Here is a 23,144-nt window from a genome sequence, read left to right on the forward strand (position 1 = left end):
GCATATTTTATTTTTTAAATTTTTTATTTTATTTTATGTTGCAGCCAGCTACACTCACAATCTGTTTTGAATTATCATGTTGCTGTCAACATGTAACATGCTGCCAACAACTCAACACTTCAACATTTTTTGTTTATTATCATGTTGCTGCCTGCAAACTAAATGTCCTTGCTGTTGCTAACAGCATAAACACCCTTTTGTTCCTTTGTTTTGCTGCCAGCACACACAGCTCACAATTTTATTTTGTTATCACCACCCCCACGTAACTCACACACAACTTTCATGTTACTGCCACCACCCTCAATCATTTTTTTTCCTTTTATGTTTCTGGCAGCAACATACCAATCACACCTCTATTTTATTTTTAATTTTTTTCAAAAGGGAAAAAAAATAATAAACAACAAAAGGGACATTTAAATGTTGAAGCAATGCTACTAAAGTATATGGATGCATTGCCTGGGTAAAGCATGCCTTACCTGGAAATCCTTCATGAAAGCAACCAACTTCCCAACCCAACCAGCGCCATTGCATTATAGATTGAAGCTCACATTCCACCCACTAATATGTGACCTTTGAGTTGAACCATCTTTACATCCGGAGTATGTCCTTACAACACTGATACACATTCAAACTCGTTCTTGGGCAGTACTTCCAAATCCAGACAGATTTATCACGACTACATGTTGCAAGCAGAGACCCAGTTGGATTCCAAGAAACACTTTTGACTTTATTTTCATGACCCTCTAAAGTAGAAACACATTCAGTATCATCCCCAATATGTTTTCAGGTTACAGTTGTGGCATCCAAGCTTCCTGTGGCCAATAACTTTCCACATGGCGACCAAAAACAATATCTAACAATCCTTATGTGTGTTTTATCCAAAATTGCTTTGCAATCCCATGGATCTGAAGGTTGCCTGAATGGATTTTGCTGCCATATTTGTACGGTTTTGTCACTGCTGCAAGAAGCCAACATCGTCGGAATCCCTGCAACTCCGGAGGTGGGGTTCCATGCGAGACTCCAAACCCTATCAGTATGACCTTCGAGTTTCAGAATTTCTTTTAAGTCGAGATTTTGATTAAAGAAATCGATGGCAACGATTTTAGGGATGAAACTAGAATGGATTGTGGACTAGTTTCTCTTATAGATTCTAATTGATCTTGACAAACAAACTCTCTCTCTCTCTGAGATTTCTTTTCTTTTGTTTCTTAACTTTTTTGCTATTACTAACAACACACCACTCACATATAAATTTTTACTGTGCTAACGATTTTTAGTTGTCCTAAAATTTTTTAAACAACTTATTTCCATCCCCAATTCATTACCTTTTAAAAGCTTAAATTATTTCGGACCATCATAAGTGACCCTCAATTGCACCATATAAAATAAAATTCCAAAATAAAATACCCAAAATCTAATCAAATGACGCACAATAGAACCAAAAGAACAAAAATAAAAATAAAATAATAATAAATAAATAAATAAAAATAAACGAAATAGAAAAAACTGGGTCAATTTTGCAATGCATCAAAATTTAAGACTTTTCAAGTTTGATCCGCAAAATCTCCCTAGTGGAGTCACCACTAAAAGTGCCCTCGAACCACATGTGCGGATCCACTTTTTGTTGTTTGGGAATCGCCATCTAATTTTACAGTATAGGAACCGAATCATGACTCTAAACAAATAAACAATACTGATCTACGGAAAAGAAATTATGGGTTTGGGGATCACGTTACTGGATTGGAAAGCATTAGGCACCAATCTTGCCGGGCAAATGCCAGTCTCTACTTTTTCCAAAAATTACATTGCTAAAACTGACCTAAAAATATAAATAAAATAAATTTAATTTACTTTGGAGATTGTGACGGTTGAATCCCTCAGAATTGGTGGAGAGCATTCCTCGTATGAGTCTTTCTAATTTTATCTCCATCATTAGATCCACTTTCGATCTCCGAGATGAGGTATTCTCCTCCTAGATCTGATTATTTTCCAACTTTTTTGGGTGGTTTTTGAGGATTTCTAGGTATTTTTTAAGTAAAAAATGGGATTTGAGTATTAGGTAAGGACTTAGGACTTCAGATTTAGGGTTTTGGGAAGGTTGGGGAGAGTTTTTGGCCTCTCTTTCCTAGGTTTTCTTTTGACCTCCGAGATTCGGTTGTAGAGGTTCCTTTTTATAGAGTTTTTGGGAATTTTTTAATTTTTCAGTTCCTTGAATTAAGGTTTTGAATCTTACGTACAATGAAAGAGTTTTTTTTTTTGTTTTTTTATAAAAAAACCCCTTAATTATATTTTTATTTTTTTGGGACCCCAGATGGAGAAGTCTTTTATAAATATCATGTGGGCCCCACTTAAATAAATGGGCCACCACTTAAAATTTGACTCATAGGCTTGATTGATTAATTTTATCTATTCAACTTTTTAATTCAATGTACTAAGATTTCACTTTACGTTAATTAATATTTTAATTATTAATTTCAAAATTTTAAATTTTTAGGGTTGAAAAATTATCGTTTTGCCCTTAAAGAGGACTTTTACTTTGAGAGGTTGATTTTTGATGTTTTGTGATGTTTTAAAATTAGTTTTCGTAAGGAATTCAATGAGAGTATCGATTTGTGTCATTTATAGGTTTTCGACATGAAATGATGGTAATCTTGTGAGGGGCATTTTCGTAATTTTGTCAAATTTTGTGAAAATTGACGAAACGATTTATTTGATTTTAATTTATTATTTTATGTGCTCAAAAAGATTTTCCTAATTGTAATGTAATATCTAGAGATATTTTGATGTTAGGGGTATTTTGATAATTTGATCATTTTTTGGTGATTTTTCTCGTAAAGCTTCTATTTGTTTGAAAATGATGATTTCTATATTTTTGAGTCAGATTTTTCAAGCGTAACGTGGTTTCTAAAGTTTGCTTAGTTGAGATAACTCATCCGAATTTCTGAAACATATCTAGTAACAAATAAAAAACATTGGAATATTCATCCATCATTTGGAACCATCACAATTTGGTTGACGAGTTGATTAATCAAGCAAGTACAAAAATGGGGTGTCTACAGCATGATAAATGACATATAAAAATATGACTAAATGATTCAGTGTTGTAATATGCATACGTGTGACAATAAATATACCAATGAATGCTCAAATGCACACGTGACAGTTGTAAAAGATTTAATTATAGAGAATAACTGTATGAAAAATAAATGCAAAAATGATTTTACTATTGAAACATTGGCATAAAATGCTAACAAGATAATAAAGATATACAAATAAGAGCATAGAAATTGTAGCATGATAGACGTGTAAGAAGTTATAAAATATACCAATATGAATACTCACACGAGACAATTTAAAAAGATTTTACTTTTAAGAACACAAACTATCTTATGCTACAAAAGTTGAATCATGTTCATGAGATTCAACACACTTAGCACGAAAGGCGTTGGGACTGACTTTTTTCTGAAAAATATGTTATAAAAACAAATACTCCTATAAAAAGCCTAATTCATCAAATTTAACAATAGAATTAGCTACAATAATTTTCACTCAAGATGTACCAATTTGGTGCAAAAACCAAAAGTCAAGAATTTTCCAACATGTATGTTTACTTGGGAAATTGTTTATGAGACACGGTGAGACTCCATCATCTATAAGTGGACTCATTTTAAGAATAGTGTGAGGATACAAGTATCCAAATTTACCAATAAATAGCATGTTTTTGAAATAAGACAGATTTCTATATGACGTGGCCACACTGACTCAAACAACGTGAAAATTTTTAAATTTTTTTTATAGAAATGAAGTCAAAACCTCAGATTTTACTATAAAGAACATGGTTAAAGAGTCAAAAACTTGATTTTATAAATAACGACCAACTCGTGAATTTTTAGACTCAAGAATGAACGTTTCTAGTTGCCGTGTATTTTACACACTAGTGTGAAGATCTTCAATGATTTAACTGAGGGGATAATTTTTAACAACTGGTGGGTTTTCCAACACAAGAGATAGGGACGATGATGAGGAAAGATAAGAAATACTTCCTCCTCAATATCAACGAATCAGTTGAACTTATGTCCTTTGTTGGTTGATCATCAACCACAACATCTATGGACTTTTGACTAGAGTAGGTTCTTTGATTGATGACTCGATAAGGACGACTATGAATAAATCAACATATAGCCTCATCATTTCTTATATCAACCTTTCTCAGATTTTCATGGTATTTAAATAGTATAACATTTGTTGTTAAAGGCCTTTAAAGACTTAAAACTGGGAGATAAGTTATTCCATAGATTGTATGCTATTGTTCAATCCTACTCTAAGATATATACAAGTAGTAAGGTATCAAATAGTTCTACAATCTTGATTCCTAGATCTTACTATGAATCATAACTAGCCATTTCCTACAGAACAAAGTTGAACCTTTCAGCAACTCCATAGTGACAAGGGACCTTAAGAGATAAGAATTTATGACGGATCCTGTGTTTATTATAAAATTTGGTGAATTGACTATTCTTATACTCTTTACCATGATCACTTCAGATCCATCCAACAACAGACTCTATTTTTTTTAAAGATGCTTAACGACGTTCTTGAATCCATCAAATGTATCTAATTTTCCTTCAAGAATGCAATCAAATAGAATCTAGAGTGGTAATCAACCACTACTAGAAAATATAATTTTCCTCTTGAAATTTAAACTCTTATGGGATCCACATGATCCACAAAGTAATGCTAGATGAATTGAAGTAGCTAGAGTGTTTTTCTTTTTGTAAGACTTCGAACTTGTTTATCAATCTAGAACTTCCCACAGACATTTCTAAATTTATTACCCAACTTGGCCAACTCTCTGACTAATTCTTTTTGAAGCACGTCGAAATAGGTTCTTGTAGTAAACATGGTCAAGTTGTTGAAGCCACAACTAGACCTCATCAACTTGAGCCACATTACTCACACACAAAATTGTGATTTTTTTCGGTGTATTCGATAATGTAATAGTTATTGGATGTGCGGACACCTCTCATGATCAATTTCCCATTAATATATGTGATCTCACACACCATGCTGTTGAAACTTACTGATTGTTCTTTGTCGCATATTTGAGATATGCTAAGGAGGTTATATTTCAAACCATCAACACAGAGGATAATTTCAACCTTAGGCATCCCCGATCCACTGATAGTGCTACACCCAACAATCCTAGTGATAAAACTATCACCAAAGATAACAGAACCTCCATTAAACTTTACCAAGTAACTAAACTGGCTTTGGCTATTGCACTTGTGTTTAGAGTGACCGCTATCCAAATACCATTGTATAAAATTTTTCACCTTAAAAATGGTGTGAATCATGAGGTACTAGTTATCCCTAGATTTAACTTTTCAATTTAAAATAATTTTTCAAGGTGAAGGATTGTGATTAGGAGGAGAAGTGATTTTCTTATTAAGCTCAATTTTCTCCTTCCTTGGTGAGCTTCAAGTGGGGGACCTATTTGTCTTATGTGATCTTAAAAATGATATCATCTTCGAATTCCTCCATGTACCTTGATTACTTCCACTTGATATTAAAGACTCTTGGGCTTTTAAACTTAGGAGAGTAACCTTATTAAATAAGTCTCTCACAATATAGTCCACTATAGGAGATGAAGAATTCCTAACTTACTTGGACTTGAGGGCTCTTATTTCTTCACAAATAGTTCAATTTTACGTAAAGGAGCATGTCTGTAAATGCCAAACACGATGACACCTATAGTTAAGTGTAGCTCACCCTGGAATCACCCAGGAGCACCCATGTAAATCCATGTAAGGCTCACATATGAAGCCATATTAGCCCTCTACTAGGGCATATTTGTTAGCTTAATGGCGTTTTTATAATAAAAAAGTATGACTAGCCTCTACTTTTGAAGTTTCCTTTGGGAAACGTAGGAAAGACTTAGCGTACTTGTAACACCCAAAGTTTTTAATTTGTATCTCGAGGAAATCTAAATGTGAATTTCGATAAAATCTTAAAGAAAAACTCAGGGTAGAGTACTCAAATTTTAGCCTGTAAGCACATCCAAAGTTGAGTTCAGATGAGAAAGTTAGAAAATCCTCGAATTTCATGTCGAGTGGGACCCAAAATAGTGAAATTTGGTTAGGACGAGAATCAAAAAAATTTGAAGTCACTAATAAGTCCGCAACAAAAAATATTCAAAATGGAATATTCATTCACCATTTTTCGAGTTCGAATAGTCAAGTTATCGTCGAAAAATAGAAACAAGTAGGAAAAAAATTACAAAACCACCTTTAGCCCTTTTATATATAAAAAGAGAGTTGGACACTCTTTCATGTGCTTCTCTTCTTTTCCAAAGAATCAAACATCAGCCCTCTCTCAATCCTAGGGTTTCAACCCATTCCCTTCCAAATCCATCGCGATCAAGCTTGTATTGATTGTCGACAAAGAAGGAAAAATCGTTGGCATCAACGAATTCTACGTTCTCACCGCATTAAACCCTTTTTTTCATTTATTTCTCTTGATCTCTCACCAAAAATAGCATGAGGGTTTGAGTCTATCCACTTGGAGTATCATCCTACGCCGAAGAGGAGTCATCCACCTTCATTGAAAAAGGTATCACACCTTTAACAAGGGTTTCGTGACCAACTCGTTCGTTTTGCACCCAAGTCAATCCAAACTAGTCGCTCGTATCACCGAACTTAGTTCTTGTGCTAGCTCATCGCATTTTGCATCCACAAATCAAGTAGGGAACTCTCGATTCTTAGTGGTAACCATTAGATTTCAAAGTATGCATTTAGGTTTTAACAAAACTCATTGTTTGTTCTTAAATCGTCGAAATCTTGTGTGTGCTTTTAAATTCATGTTAGAATTAGAGATTTGATGTGCTTTTATCAAGTTTTAACAATAAATCCATGGGTGGGTCAAAGGATTCGAAGAACCGAAGAAAAATTCGAAAAATGATTGAAAAACCCAAATTTCACTAGGTTATTCAGTGCTGTCGGCAGGAGCTGTCGGTCCCACCGACACCTATCGAAGACCATTCTATCGGTCCCACCGACATAAACATGTTTTTGCCACCGACAGCCACTGACAGAACTACCTTCGAAACAGCTTCTGGCTCTTGAGTTATTACCCCCATGCCTTATATATGATTTCCCACCCTTCATTTCATTAAAAATATTTTCCATTTACTTTTAAGTTCTTTAATGAAATTAAGGTTTTAACCCCCATTTTGGAATAATGGGAATGATTTTAAAATTCAAATCTCAAAAGATCGAAATCCGAATTTTGGTTTCCAGAACACAATGTAAATTTTGACGTTTTCGACAAAACTTCAAAAGTTGATATCTTTCGCGTTACTTTGAATTATACTATAAAAATTACATGGTGTTGAACACTCAAGGCTTTTGTTTCCAAAAACCCGTTTTAAATTTTGAGAACTTTAAAAAATTAAATTTTTGACACTTAGCCAAATTTTCACCAGCTTTGGCAGCCTACCTTCGCATATCCATTGTGACCTCGTTTTAACAAAAATTTAATGGTTTTGTGGTTGAATGATCAAAGTGATTTTGGAAAATTTCAAAAGAAAGGTTTGGTTTAAAAAATCGAAAAGTGGAAACATCGAAAGAATGGAAAATGGATGATCGATAAAATGTCAGAATCACACCCGAGGGGTGATGTTTGCATTTTACATTGTATGTTTGTGTAGGTTGGTGAAGGGATATCCAAGGATAATGAATAGTTGAATATTTATTTAAATTCTATTAGTGCAAAGACGTTGAGTACTGTTATTTATTTTAGGCCGGGGTGCCACTATTGCATGGTAGGAACTGGATATCCATTCTCAACCTTGTTCTGTTAATTTCTCTTTTGTTTAAAAAAAAAATAATATATATAAGTAGTTATTTTGTGAGTTGTTAAAGAATCTGTGAATGTCTGAAGGGATAGTACGTCGTATCATCCAGAGTGATGTACTATCCTAGGATGTACGATAGGGACCACCAAGTTCATACGCGGTATGGGACGCGTATGAGAGTGGAGTCACAACTGGAATCCAGGTCCATTCCTTTCTATCTTTACCAGTGAACGTGTATTGTAAAGGTGGTCATATACGAATGGAGTGTTTAATTTGGGAATCACATGCACACCTGATAGGCATAGACGAAGATGATTGGTCAGTGATCACTAATAATCTAGTAGTAGTCGAACGTTTTGACATTGAAAAGAGACCCATTGCTTACGGTCACATCAAACGGCCCGTCTGAGCCAGATAAATGGTCACTAGTATGGTAAGTACAACAACCGACCACAAAATCAGGAACTAAAATTCAAATTTATGTAGTAACATCATGTCCGGACTGAGAGCGATCTGGTCATGAATCCCAACTCTCTAACTCTAGTACTCCACCATTGTGTAATATGTATCTGCTGTTTTATTTTGAATTATAAATTGCAAAGCATGTCTACTATTTCAATGTTGTCAATTATATTTACACAAGAATGAAAATGTATAATAAGTATTGATGACTGATGCTATGTGAGATTTTAAATTGTTTAGTTGTTCATCCATGGCTATATGTACTAGTTAACCGTAGTTTTATTTTGTAAAACTTGCATATTCTGAAATGTATCAGTATGATTACTCGATCACGTTAGGTGAGGTTACTAGTAGGAATTGTTTGTGGACCTACTAAGTAACCATTGTTACTCACCCTTTCCTTCTATTTTTTTTAGTTTCAGAGCTGACAGCCGGAGAGGCAGACATAGAACTATCGGGCGAGGATCATCTGGTGGGTTATACCGACGACCAGAGTCCACAATTTGGTGAGCACTAGGACTATTTCCTTTAGGAGTTATCGTGTCTAGGAGGTCTTTATAGTTTTTGGGCCGAGTGATAGGTCTATGTTAGAGTGAGGATGAAACTTTGTAATCCTATATATTTTACCATTTTGCGCCATTCTGATCTAACCTTATGCCATTCGTAACTTACTATCTTCCGTACCTTGTAAAATCTTGGCATCTATTATATACAAGATTTGTTTGGATATTGGTTTATCAGGTTTTGAGTTCCGTGGAATGCTAACATAAACAAAGGAGACCATGCCAAAATTTAGAGGCGCCACCTAGTGCTTCGAGGTGACCTTGGGATTTGTGTTAGGGTTCGACGGGACGCCACAGTACTATTGGTATGAAGAATGTCTTTGGTCCCAATCCAGCCTACATCCACGTTGATTTTGAGCCCTCGCCCAAGCTACGTGGAGTCCCGCATGTACTAGATTACAATTATGTGCAACACATCTTATTTGCTTTTGTAACGTGTTACTTTGTGTAATTACATACTATATCAACAAAGTTTCCTCCCGATTTTACCTTGTATTGCCCCCGTTCTCTTATGGCTACATTTTGTGTGTGTGAGCTATTTTTGATAGGTTTGCTTGTGGGCTATCACCCCAAATGTTGCATGACCTCGTTTCGAAAGAACACGATCGTGACAGTTGGTATTAGAGCCCAACTCTTCTCCAGTTCCTTTTAGCTCACACGAACAATGGTAAGAGGAGAAAAAAGAACTACAGACCAATCTGTTCTAACTCCACCGCCCCCTCGTACAGACAAAAAACATGTAGAGCTACTCAAAACTAAAATGGGCCAACTATCGAGTTTCGTTAATGGTATTGCTCAACTAAGTGATCGCCAGGACACGTTAGATAACAAATCCATGACCCTCGGTACTAGATTGATTGACCTTAAGGAGGATACTCGAGGATCCCTAGCACACTTATAAGAATAGATCACGGTGCTTACAACCAAGGATACCAGAGGATCCCTAGCACACCTATAAGAATAGAGTTGTTGGTAACGACTAACTTACCGATAGTGAAGCTCCTCCCTTGTGCATATAAGTCCCCGAGCCACGTGCCTTTAGTGGTATTTGTGATACGAAAGAGCTCAAAAATTTCTTGCTCGATATGGAGTAGTACTTCCAAGCCGCTCGCCCAGATTCAGAAGAGGCAAAGCTTACCACAGTCTCCATTATCTAACAGGTGATGCCAAATTATGGTGGTGTACCAAGTACTACGAGATGAAAATGGCTAATGTTCCATCGATACATGAGAGAACCTCAAACAAGAGTTGAAAAATCAATTCCTACAAGAGAATATGGAGTTTATTTCCTATAAAAATTTGAGGAAACTCCGCTAGATAGGTGCCATGCACGATTATGTTAAGCATTTTTCTGCCTTGATGTTTGATATTTGTGACATATCCAAGAAGGACAAACTATCTTCATTCCTAGAAGGGCTTAAGCCTTGGGTTCAAACTGAACTCCAAAGGAAACATGTGCAAAATCTTACATCTGCTATTACCACGGTCAAGCAGTTGACTAATTATACTCTCATAGATTAAGGCAAAAAAAAGGTACAACCTTAATCGAAGGGGTACTCCCAACAGCATGAGCACACCCAAGAGTCTTCCAAAGGTAAGAATGGAGGATCTAGACCCAGTTTTAGTCAAGGATCCCAGTAGGATTCCTCCCCTTCGAAAAACATAGGTACCTCACCTAACAATCGTCACAACAATTTTAAATGCATTTTGTGTGGTGGTCCTCGTAAAACATTCAAGTGCCCATAGCGAGCCAAGTTGAATGCACTATTAGTCTCTTAGAGTGACCCTAGTCACGAGAGTACAAGTGGGTAAAATGATGACAAGCCCCTTCACATAGAGGTATTGCATTTGTTGAATGCACTCAAACAGACCTTTGAGACTCAGAGCCATCAACGGAAGGGTCTCATGTATGTCGATATCAAAATTGATAGTAAGAACACCCAAGCAATGATTGATATAAGAGCTACACATAGCTTTATTTCCCCTATAGAGGTGAAACACCTCAATATTCGGCTCGAGAAAGATTATAACTGCATAAAAGTTGTTAACTCTCAGGCTATTTGTATCCAAGGGTCAGCCAAGAATGTATCCATCAAGATAGGGCATGGAGGGGTAAGCTTGACTTACTCGGAGTTCTACTTGATAAATTCAAAGTCATCATTGGGTTGAACTTCTTGCTATAGAATAAAATCATTCCAATGCCATTCGCCAACACACTAGGCATGCTAAGTGAATGCCCAAACTTCATTCTCGTTTCTATAGGCAACGAAGAGGGAAAGATGATCTCAGCCCTTCAGTTAAAGAAAGAGTTGAAAAAAGGGGAGCAAACTTACCTTGCTACTTTACAAGTTGAACCTGATAATCAGAACCATAGTTCTACTCCCACTCCGGTTTGGCAGGTATTGAGAGCAGTTGATAATGTGATGTTGAATGAGCTTCCTAAGTCTTTACTTCCGCCTAAGCTGATTGACCATCAGATTGAGTAAAAACCTAGTACCACTCCTCCAACGTGGGGGACTTACAGCAGGACTCTTTTTGAAACTAGCTGAGCTACACAAGTATGTCATCAAGTATTGGGGTGTATCCAAAAATATTGTCAGAAATAGAGATTCAAGATTTACAAGGAAGTTTTGGATCGAACTATTCAAATTACTTTGGTCTCAATTTGACTTTTTGACCAGTACACATCCTCAAACAGATTGACAAACGGAGTGATTTAATGTTATGTTGGAAGAGTATTTAAGGCATTTTTTTAATGCCAACCTTAAGGATTGGGTGCATTTTATTGATGCCACATAGTTCTATTTCAACCTTTAGAAGAGCTATTCCTCTAACAAGAGTCATTTTGAACTTATTAAGACCAACAACCTTTAATGCCTCACACTATCATTGCAGGCTATCAGGGACAATGTCCAAGGGCATACAAGTTTGCTAAGCTTTGGCAAGACAATAATGAAATTCCCAGGTCTTACCTTGAAAAGGTGTCCAAGTGAATGAAGAAATGGGTTGATAAACGTCGTCGACTAGATCCTTTCAAAGTTGGTAACTTAGTTCTTCTCAAGACATATTAGTTGAGAATGTTCAACCGAGTTCAGTGAGCTCATAGAAGCCTAATATAGTGTTATGACAGCCCAATGTTCATCTTCTCTTAAGTTGGCAAAGTCTCCGATAAGTTGAAGTTACTATACTGGTTACGCAACATTCACCCCGTCTTCCATGCCAGTTGCCTCTAACAGTTCCATGTAGATCTCGTATGCAGTATTCCAACATGCACACCATTTCATTCAACAATTCAGTCACAACGTGTTGTCAACAAGGTCCTCGTAGAACGTTAAGTTAACAATAGTTCAAGCAAACAACAACATTGGAATACTTCGTCAAGTGGAAGAACATGCTAGAATGTGAAGCTACTTGGGAGAGTATAGAGAATTATTACCTTTAAAGCAGAAGGTCAAAGAGTTTCTTAGGGATAATGCGACGAGGACGTCTGTATAATTTATGGGGGTGACTGTGAAGCCCATACACTATGATACCTAGAGCTAGGTGTAGCTCGCCCCGAAGTCACTCGAGAGCAACTATGTAAGACTCACATATAAAGCTGTATTAGTCTCGTGCCAGGACATATCTGTTAGCATAGTGACATTTTTGTAATAAAAGAGTATAATCGGCTTCTACTATTAATGTTTCCTTTTGGAAACCTAAGAAAGACATAGCATACTATTGGTAGGAAGAGTGTCTTTGGTCCCATCCCCAATTTACACCCACATTGACTTTAAGCCCTCGCCCAAACTACATGGTGTCCTGTGTGTACTAGATCACCAGTTGCTTGTGACGCACCTTATTAGCTTTTGTAATATGTTACTTCGTGTAATTATATACTATATCAACAAATTTGCCTTTGTGTTTTGCCTCAATTTGCCATCATTTTATTGTATTACTAGCTATGTTTTGTGTGTGTGAGCTATTTTTGACGGGCTTGCTTGTAGGTTATAACCCCAAGCGTCGCATGACCTCACTTAGAAAGAACAAGGCTATGACACTATCATATCACATTCAACCTTTTCTCTACCACTGAAGATTCACCAATAGAGATTAGGGTGGTTCTGGACTAAATGGTCTTGCCTTTGACATATGTAAATTTTATGTGATCAATTTCTCTGAGAGGTTGCAAGTGATTACTTTCTTGGAGTATTTCTTTGAATAAGAAAAGTCTTCAGAAATTGTGACCTTCTTGTAGTCCTTGGGATTTGAAGTACTCCAAAAGTGGTTGCTTGCTTAGAGTTCGAAAAGTCTCCAAAAATAAATATTGTGGGAGTGGGAGGCAATATAGAATTATACCTATCATAGCCCAGACTTCCTTTATCTCCAAATGATTTTCCTATACTGATCTTTTCAGGTTGCTTACTATCCTAGGTATATTTATGCTCAAGTCTAGCATTGTATGACTCTAACTTGAAGATGTTCAAAATTTAAGATTCTACTCTCATCTTACAGATTTACCAATTCAATAGTTTGATGAGATATAGTTGAGTTTGCCATATCAAGTTGATTTCTCAAATGTTGAGATTTAGTAATCAACTCACTTTTCTCTCTATCCAACACTCATGTGTACTAGCTTCTCTTTGAATGGATGTTTCAAGGATAACTATTAAGTTTTCTAATTCAATCCCTAAGGAGCATTTTACTACAACCGTTTGTTCTTTGAAATCCATTAATCTCTCAATTTTTTTCTTTTCTAAACCATATTTATTAATGAGTGCAACATGATTCACAGACAATGATCGAAGGAAAATTGGAGCTCCAAGACATTTGTATGCCTTCCTTATTCTCATCATCTGAAGAGGAGGCTACTTGAAGAGAATATTGATTTATCAATATCTTTTTACCCTCAATTTCATTCACATCAAGGATGAAGACCGTGGTGGATGCCACATGGATCCTGAAGGTGTTACAGTCTTCAAATTTTGAAGAAGCTTGTTTCTCACACTCTAACTCATCTGAGGCATCCCATGTGGCTTTTGCAGCCAGTTGTTCCCATGCATCTAGATTATTGAAAATCAATTGTTCTAGGCTTTGAGGGACAAGCTGTGGAAAAATGGCCAATTACTCCACAGTTATAGCTTCTAGTATCATCCATTGACTTATGTAGAGGTTTACCAGTGGGTTATCTTTTGTCATTAGGATTATTCATTTTACTGAAGCTATGAGGTCCTTTCTTCTTATGGACTATCTTACAATTTTTCACAATAAATGTATTGTCCTCAACATCTAGGTCACTCTCATTATTTTCATCAAGAATAGTTTTACTATGAGCTTGGGAAGAGAAATGAGATAATGAGATTTACCTATTTAGAGGATGACTTTAGAGAAGAGAATCAGGACCACGTCTACCCCTTTTATGGAAGACCTTCGAGATAGAATTCAATCATGGTGAGCAATCCAATGAGTTTTTCAATAGTCATTATTTTCATATCTCAGAATAACAATTGTGGTCACATTAAAAGCGAACCTCTTAGGAAGAGACCTAAGAATTTTAGTTTAAATTCTTTCTTCCGAAATAAGCTATCCTAGAAAGTACATAGAAATACAACAGTCTCTAAGTTTTTTATAAAATCCTCAAACATAGTTGTTTTATTCCATCTTAATGTTCTCAAAATAATTTGTTAATATTTAAAATTTGAATATTTGACAACATATGTTTCTAGGGTATGCCAAGTATGTTTTGTCGACTATCACGAGCATATTCAAATAAATTCATCGAGTCATATGACTGTGTACATTCGTATTTAAAGTTTTCATGTTATTGAAATTTTTGGTCTCCTATTGTTTGGTTGGCTCATACCTTTCTTTACTTTTCTCCATACATAACAACGCCAAAGAATACATATACATCATCATCCTAATTTACCAATATGCATACTTGAAGTAATGAATATATGGAGGTCTAGAAGATGACCAATGTCAGACTTAGACATGGTTCAAAGTCTTAGAGATCAACTCTAGGATGTTAAACCTATCAAAAGTAACCTCTTTTGATACCAATTGAACATTATGGGCTTCGTACTTGTCTAGTCCTAGAAGGGGGTGGATAAGATAATTAAATTTTCTGTCGATTTATCCAATTTTAACTTAGATTGATAATTTGACTATATGTTTTAAGTCATTCACTTAGCCTCGATTTTGCACTCATGTTTCTAATTTACATTTAAAGAAAATACACTTGAAATTTAAACATTTATTTAACCATGTCAGTCAATGGCACATTCATATATGATCTACTTATTTGGCACTCATGACATTCAAAACATTCAAGTGTAAATTATGGAATTATGAAAACATGCACTCGATTAAAGACATCCAATGGATCGGCAATATGCATGCATCTAATCTCACGACTTATCTTTAGTTTCCAATGATATTGAAGTTTACTTAGAGTCTAAACATTCATGGCATATCATACATAGCATAATAACCATTCATGGTATGCATTCATCTAAGTATAAATTGATAGAGTCATTTTACAAACACAAGACAAGCATCTTATAGTGGTTCGAAAACACGCCTACATCTACTCCCAAGACTCCTACCTAGGAACTTGATGTTTACTATCAAAGAGGTTTATGGTTCACCTTGAACCTTTTACATATAATTTTTATACTTAGGTTAAATTCTAAAACCTTAAGATCAAGAGAATGCATCATCTCAAAATTTATGAGTTTTGTACCTCAGAAACTCACGAATCTCTACTCTTATCCAAAATCCTCGATTCTAACAATAACTTGATTTTTGAGGACTGAACTAAGTAATAACTTATATGAATTTTTAAAATAAAAACAAAATCAAAGACTCTCAACTCTTTATGATTTGTCAATGGCAATCATGAGTTCTTCGAGTCCTTGAGCTCACAAGTACGTCTCAACGGTTCGATCTTCCAATCAAGCTTTCAAGTTCATCTGTGCATAAGGAAGGGTTTGATAGCTGAAGTGAGATCAAATGAGAGATCTAGATAGATTGAGGGAAGGCTCACCTAATGTTAAACTCTCATAAAGTTTGCTTGAGTTGAGGGTGCATTCAACTAAGGCATGGTCTTAAATGTTGAGTGAATGCTCTTTAAGAAGGGAGAAGAGAGATTAGAATTTCTCTAGGGTTTGATCCGACCCACAAAAGAACTCAAGCAATGAATTTTAAAGGCACTTGGGGGTTTTTCAGGACCTACCGGTGGCATAAGGGTAATTATCGGTTGCGCTGGTAACTCAATGGTCGAAAATATGACCATTGTACACTTGTTACCGGCAATGCCGATAGCCACCATGAGTTCTACCGGTGGTGTTGTGAAAATTACCAAAATGCCACTCTCGGCCATTTTGGCCATAACTTTTTCATAGAAGCTCTGATTGACAAACCGTTCGGTGTCTTGTAGATCTTATTTAGTAAAAAGTCCACAAACTATTACCAAGGGGTGGGCCAATGCATAAGGGGGTAAAATTACAAACACAATATTTTTGCCATTTCGAGCCAAAATGAGCTCTCGGGTAGTTCGGTGATTAAACAGTTCAGAGGTACAGTAGATATTGCCTATATAAGGTCCCCAAACAATCATCAAGGGTACAAGATGGTCTTAGGGTGGTCCACTTACTAATGTCCCCTTTATGACCATTTTTTATTCCCAAAGGTTCTAATTAATGAAAGGTTTAATGAATGGGTTTACCAAAATAATATTGGTCAACCTAACAATCATCTAAATATTGGGGAATGGTCTAGGTAGTCTCATTACCTTTTAGGGTTTATGCACACACAATGGAGTTTTTTGTCGAGGTGCATGAGGTTGAGCAACTTTACCGGAGTCTTCATACATTTTTACATGCAAATTGATCCGACAGTCAACATTAGTCTCGGGATTGACAAAATATGAAACTAACAACTCTATCCCCTCAAAGGGAAAGATCTTACTAGATACCAAAGGTGACTGTTAATGTTTAGAAGAGAAAAAAAGAGATTTAGAGGAGAAGTTTAGAGAGAGGCTCTATAGAATGATTTTTATGAGCCACCTCTCTTATATTTATATGAGAAAATTAGGGCTACAATTAACTAGGACATGTGGAACTGAAAAAGACCAGTTTGCCCACACACATCTTATGCATACCAATAGCAATCCCCCTCACGCTGGAGCATAAATATTAAGTAAATCTAGTTTGGAGAAAATAAAATTGAGGCAAATACAGTTAAGTGCATTAGTGAACATATCCGCCAATTGATTTTTAGACTTCACGAACGATGTATTAATTTTCCCATATAAAACCTTGCCCTTGATAAAGTGAAAATATGTCTCAATGTGCTTTGTTCGCTCATGAAATACTAAATTAGAAGTAATATGAATTGCAGCTTGATTATCACAATATAATCGCATAGGAGTAGTTATCTTAACACCCAATTCTCTGAGAAAATTCTTAACCCACATCAGTTCCCATGTCATGAGAGCCATAGCTCTATATTATGCCTCTGTACTAGACCTTACAACCACATTTTGCTTCTTACTTCTCTAAGAAACCAAGTTTCTTCCTAAGAAAGTGCAATACCCAGATGTAGACTTCCTATCAGATGGAGAACCTACCTAGTCAGCATCACAATACCCCTCTAAGGCCAAATGATCTCTAGACTTATACCACAAATCACGTCTTGAAGATCATTTAAGAAATCAAACGATCCGACCAATAGCTTCCCAATATGAAACCCTTAGCATTTCTATAAACTGACTTACTACAATTACTATTATAGACATCCCAATTTGAACAGGCCCTATACTCGAAAATACTCAAAAATATCAGTTTTTCAATAAAATTGGCCAACAGGCCTTAAAAGCCCGAATCACAAAAAATTTGACATTTTATCAAAATCAAGACTCCTAAGACCCCCTAAAGGTCTAATGGACCCATCCAAAAAGACTCGGCATGCTCCCATCTACCCCGCTCCACTCAAACTCAAACTCGAAAGCTCGAATCACTAAAAAGTGACATTTTGATCGGACCAAGGCCCCTAAGTCCTCCAAATGGTCTAAGGGACCCACCGAAAGAACTTGGCCTACCCATAGTTTCCCAACCTTTACCGCTCCGCTCTTGTATCAAAAAATACCCGATTCTCAATAAAATTTGCCAACAGGCCTAAAAAGTCCGATTTGCCAACACGTGGCATTTTAATTAATCAAATGATTACAAAAATCAAAAAATGAAAAAACTAAAAATGTGAGACTTGGGATGCCTACCACTTCCTCTACCTTTCACCGTCCCACTTCCAAATCCAAAAATACCCTAAGCCCACCTAAGGCCCATAAATCCTCAACTCTCCAAAATCAATCTCTCACATCCCCTCCCCCTAACCTAAACTTAATCACACATCACCTAAAACCTAAAACCTACCCACTCTAAAAAATTCAATCCAAAATGACCCCTACCCAATCTCAAAATACTTACAACCTTCCTAAAACCCAAGTCCAATGCCCCTAAGCCCAAACCCATATCCAATTCATATCCAACCCACAACCCTAACCCATTAACCACTACCCACATCAACCAATCAGCCTCTTAACATCAAAAGATGACGCAAGTCACGAACCCCTTTCACCTCTTTCATCTAATCACCTACCCCATTACCTTTCTTTAAACAATTCATCTACCATCTCACATCTCTCCAAAAATCATCTCAACCCATACCCTACCCTAACCTATCAGTCTTCTCTAACACCATCAACTACCCACATCACAACCCATACCCTACCCTAACCTATCGCCCTTCTCTAACACCATCAACCACTCATACCACAACCCATATCTTCTACATCCTAACCCATCACCTCTCCCCAAAACATTCTACCGACACACATCACAACCCACACCTACCTCATCATTCCTTACAAAACCATTCCCATAAAACCAATCCACATTCATTCTCTCTAATCAAACAACCACCAACACCAATCAACTGACCTCATCACCTCACTCTCCCATCTCCATTTGCCACATGTCATCATCCCCTCATTCCTCCCAAAACCCAACCAACCAACCTCTTACACAATCCATTACTCTAATCTAAACACCTACCTCCTTAACCAACCTAACATACAATCAAACACCTAACACCTTACACCCCCATTCTCTCCATCAACCATCACTCATCTCACCTCACCAAACACTCTACCCAAATGGATTTGGGTAAGATCCAAACCATTTGGATCTAAACACCACCCACTTCCACTCATTACACAATTACCCTCCTTTTAACTCCAAATTTCATACCCTCCACCCCTAAAACCTATGCCATTATCCATTATCCCAACTCTTCACCCCATTATACCCCTAAGGTATTCTCCAAACATCTATAAATACCTTCCTCCTCTTCCCAAAATGGGTTACCAATTCTTACCCATTTTCCCCCTAAGTCTCACAAAAAAAAAACTCAACTCAACTCTATTTTTCTCTCCATTACTCTCTCATATTATCTTCTAAAGAAAGAATTTCATTCTCATAAATCATTAAGGACTCAAGAAGAAAGAAAAGAGGAAGAATCTAAGAAGAAGAAGATTGGAGTTTCAAGGTGGGTTTAAAGAATACCCCCCCTCTCTCTACCCTATTCACCTCTTTCTTCTATTATCCCCCTCCTCTCTTTATTTTATTTTTAAAATGACCTAAAATGTGAATGCTCCCCTCCCTTATCTTAGGTAGATTGGACCTCGATTTGATAAAAAATATAAGGGTTGTAACCATTTTCTAAACAAAATCGATTTTGAATCCTTTAAACTATTTTGAGGCAACGGTGTTTGAATCTTTCTCAACTCATGAGAATTGATCCATAGCCATGGCCAACACTTTTCAAATATGTCCAAGGCTAATGCCCTTTAAGGTTATCTCCTTCGATGAGATGATCCTTACAAGTTAGAACCGAAATGAATCCCTACTTAGGGTACAAGTCACCGACACGTGGCATTTTTCTTTGGTTTATATTTTAATAAAAAATGATCATGTTGTGTTAAAGTTACCGTCACTTGACGGGGAGAAAAGCGTGCCTAACACCTTCTCTTTTCTCCAATCGAGTCGGTTACCCTAATCTCAAGGTAGATCGGTACCTTATCCATCGAGAGTCACTAAGTGCCAAAAATGACACACTTTTCAAAAATGTGCATTGGGTGACCATTCACACCCACTCACAATATGAATGGTGGCAACTCCAAACCATAGTATATGTGGCCATCATAATCGAGAACTATGTATCTACAGCTGGCGACTCCACTGGGGAGTAAGGTTCTACCCTCGTGTCAACTCGACTATCTTGAAAAAAAAATGATTTCATTTTTGTTTGCTAACATTTTTTGTTTGTTTGTGTTCTTTCTTTTATGTACACGTGACAAGTTGTAATATTTATTTACTTTCTTGCTTTCATTACATGCTTGTAACGGGGTCGATGAAAAAATTAATGGAAAAAATGCACGTGAAGTTACAAGCATAGCCTCATTGCACGACCACCCCACCCTCAATATATTTAGCATTGATGTCTAGTAGTTCTACGGCTTGAGATCGTTATTTCAAGTGTCGGGGATGAACACATCAAATCCGATCACCAACCATCGACGTGTGTACTTCGGTATGCATCGAGGTTTGAAAATCGAGTAGCCGTGAAACCACCTATTAGACTCATGCATGTGCCCGATTAGATGAGCTTGGACACGTGTTATCAAGTTCACATCGACCCCCGAACAAAGTTTTATTTTGCTTGAAGTTTGTGTTGGGCCTCGAAGAACACGTTGTAAGCCCACGAGGTCAAGTTGTATAAGTTAGGTGTAATTTTTTTTCTTTTCTTATTCCCCTCGGTAAGAGGGGAAAAATTAATTTTTTTCTTCATGCATATCATCAAATACAATGAAAACAAAAAATAAAAAATGAAAAAAATGAAAAAATAAAAAAATGTATTTTTTTTATTGGCCAAGCAAAAAACCAGAGGCAAAGTGCCTCATTTTGGATTAACAAACTTAAAAAATAAAAAATAAATTTTTGGCCAAAATTCGTACTGGTCTATATTTCAGGCATGGATTGGTATAAAATACCCGTATCTGTACTTGAAATACGGATATATATTTATTAAAAAAAATATTTTGTTTTTGGTCATTCTATTCCTGATATCAGTCTTGAAAACTTTTGTTCTAGAGTTTATTTTTATTTTAAATTTTTAAGGCCTCAAAATGCTTAAATGGATCATTTTTATAATCAAGTTCAGGACCTACCATTCGTCATCGTTTTAAATAGGATTTCGATTATCCCAAGTGTCTATTTGCGATCGAAATTGTATTCGCCTATTCTCTACCAAGACCCTACGTGATGCACTATCAATCACGATCAAATCCATTATCGAGAGTCAACTCGAATTGGGTCCACAACCCGTAACCACTTCGAATTGGGTCCATGACCCATATCCATTCAAAATGGGTCCATGACCCATATCCACTTCAAAAATGGGTCTACGACCCATATCTACTCAAATTGGATCTACTACCCATATCCATTTTAGGTTTTGGTCCATGACCCATATCCATTCAAAATGGGTCCACGACCCATATCTACTTCAAAAATAGGTCCACGACTCATATCTACTCAAATTGGGTCCACGACCATCCACCCAAATTGGGTCCAAAACCCATACCCATTCGAACCAGGTCCACGACCTGTATCCATATAAACGGGGTCCACGACCCGTATCCACCCAAATCGGGTCCAAGACCCATGCCCAACCCATGCCCATTTGAACTGGGTCCACGACCCATATCCATCTAAACCGGATCCATGACCCGTATCCACCCAAATGAAGTCCATGACTTGTATCCACCAAAACCAGGTCCAAGACCCATACCCATTCGAACCAGGTCCATGACTCGTATCCATCTAAATCAGGTACACGACCCGTATCCATCTAAGTTGGGTCCATGATCCGAATCCATTCAAATCGGGTCCACGACCCAAATCCATGATCCAGATACATTTTAGATTGGGTCCACGATCTAGATCCATTTCAGATTGGGTCCACGTCCCAGATCCACTACAACTAGGTTCATGACCAGGATCCATTTCAATTAGGTTTACGACCTAGATCCACTACAGCTGGGTTCACGACCCAGATCCATTTCAACTAGGTCCATGATCTAGATCCACTACAAATTGGGTCCACAACCCATATCGAACCAAGTTCATGATCCATCTATGATTTAGCAAGGCTGACAACTAATTAATTAACTCAAATGAATTTAATCTTTTTCAAAAAAATAAAAAAATTTAAGCACCAATTGCATTCCTTGGTCAAAGTCGGTACCTTGAAAGATCTTGTCCTGTTGATACGAGGGGGATAGACTATGTCTATTCGAGGAAATGAGGTGATCTAAGATTGTCCCTGCGAAAGCATTGTGTGCCCCCACTTTTCTAGGGATCTGACTGGCTGACCTTGATTTCATATAACTGAATTGGAAGCTAACAAAAAAGATGTTTCTCCAACTCGACTTGTTACAGTAATTCCTTTTTTCAAAATATTTTATCGACTCCGTGTTGTTGCGAGTTTCCTGTTGATATAATTCATTTTCCAAAATGATTTACTGACTCCGTGTTGATGCCAGATCCGTGTTGATGTAATTTTCTTTTTTAAAATGTTTTACCGACTCCTTGTCGATGCCAGCTCCTTGCTGATGTAATTTCTTTTCAAAATATTTTACTAGCTCCGTACTGGTGAAATTTCTTTTTTCGATTTCGTATAGATGCCAGTCTCGTGCTGATGCCAACTCCGTGTTGATGTCGACTCTGTGTCGATGCCAGCTCCGTACTAAGAAAATTCATTTTTTAAAATATTTTATCGACTCCATGTCAATGCCAGCTTCCTACTGATACCAACTCCATGTTGATACCAACTCTGTGTCGATGCCAGCTCCGTGCTGAGATAATTCATTTTTCAAAATATTTTATCCACTCCTTGTCGATGCCAGCTCCATGCTGATGTCAGCTCCGTGCTGATGTAATTACTTTTTCAAAATTATTATCGACTCCATGTTGATGCCAGCTCCGTGCTGAGATAATTTTTTTTTCAAAATATTTTATCGACTCCGTGTCGATGCCAGCTCTGTGCTGAGATAATTTATTTTTCAAAATATTTTATCGATTCCGTGTCGATGCCAGCTCCATGTTGATGTTAGCTCCCTGCTGATGTAATTACTTTTTCAAAATATATTATCGGCTTCGTGTCGA

At 36.7% G+C, this 23,144-nt stretch overlaps 1 pseudogene; it reads right to left on the reverse strand.

Annotated features, from left to right (window-relative positions):
- Positions 1-544: 544 nt before the first annotated feature.
- LOC147391097 (putative cytosolic Fe-S cluster assembly factor SPAC806.02c) overlaps positions 545-23,144 on the reverse strand; it is a 29,270-nt pseudogene continuing 6,670 nt past the window's right edge.

This window comes from Akebia trifoliata, chromosome 11 (genome assembly GCF_017979445.1).
Source record: "Akebia trifoliata isolate Shusen 1 chromosome 11, ASM1797944v1, whole genome shotgun sequence".
Taxonomy (NCBI): domain Eukaryota; kingdom Viridiplantae; phylum Streptophyta; class Magnoliopsida; order Ranunculales; family Lardizabalaceae; genus Akebia; species Akebia trifoliata.